Source organism: Populus euphratica, unplaced genomic scaffold (genome assembly GCF_000495115.2).
Source record: "Populus euphratica unplaced genomic scaffold, PopEup_1.0 scaffold672.1, whole genome shotgun sequence".
NCBI classification, from domain to species: Eukaryota; Viridiplantae; Streptophyta; class Magnoliopsida; order Malpighiales; family Salicaceae; genus Populus; species Populus euphratica.
In genome coordinates this window covers 1,337-2,233 of record NW_011500536.1, presented here as the reverse complement: position 1 = coordinate 2,233, position 897 = coordinate 1,337, and positions in this window count along the sequence as shown.

Below are 897 nucleotides of genomic sequence, written 5' to 3'. Positions count from 1 at the left end.
ATACTGAACATATTATCATAACGTAGTGGAATACATGTCAGAGATCAGATGACACCCGAAGGTGATCATTGTAGGATGATCAGTCGCCACAGACTGATGCCTCTCTCACCAGCTAGATATACAGAATATTATGTGCACATAGGCTAACTATTCTCCATTAGCATGGAGTTACTGACAAGTCCTATATCAAGACATAATAGATATTCACAGAATCATCAATTGAACATATATCATATCAGATAGAATTTAACTCGACAGAATGCGAGTGCAAATTTCAAGAATAGATGAGTACTCGGAAAACAAAGCAAAATATATAAATATAAATATTCAAGAGATTAACTAATCGTACTCATCATATAATCAACATACATATTTACTTATATTATATGCATATTAAAGATTATCCCACTCACCCGGAAAATATAGAACTAAAGGAACGTCAGACGAAAGACCCGAAAATCCTATTGAGGATCGTTAGGAGAACCTACAACAATATATGAAATATACTCAAAAACAACTCAAACAAAATATCTCAATGCATAAAATAAAACTAGGTTTACTCTCCTAGGTTTAGGGACTAAAACAATAATTATCCAAATAGGGACCAAAATGTAATTTTATCAAAACTAGACCAAACTGTAAATATATAACCATACTGAAATTTCACCCATAAACCATCCTTCATTCTATCCAGAACAAACTAGGGACCTAAAAGTAATTTTTATAAAGTTTAGGGACTAAAATGTAAATTCCCAAAATTTAGGGACCAAACTAAAAAAATTCCAAATCAATTATCAAACTGAGATTTATCATCCTTAACCTCATAATAAAACTGTCCAGAATTTCAAAATACTTTTAGGGGTCAGATTATAATTTTCCCAAAGTTTAGGGACTAAA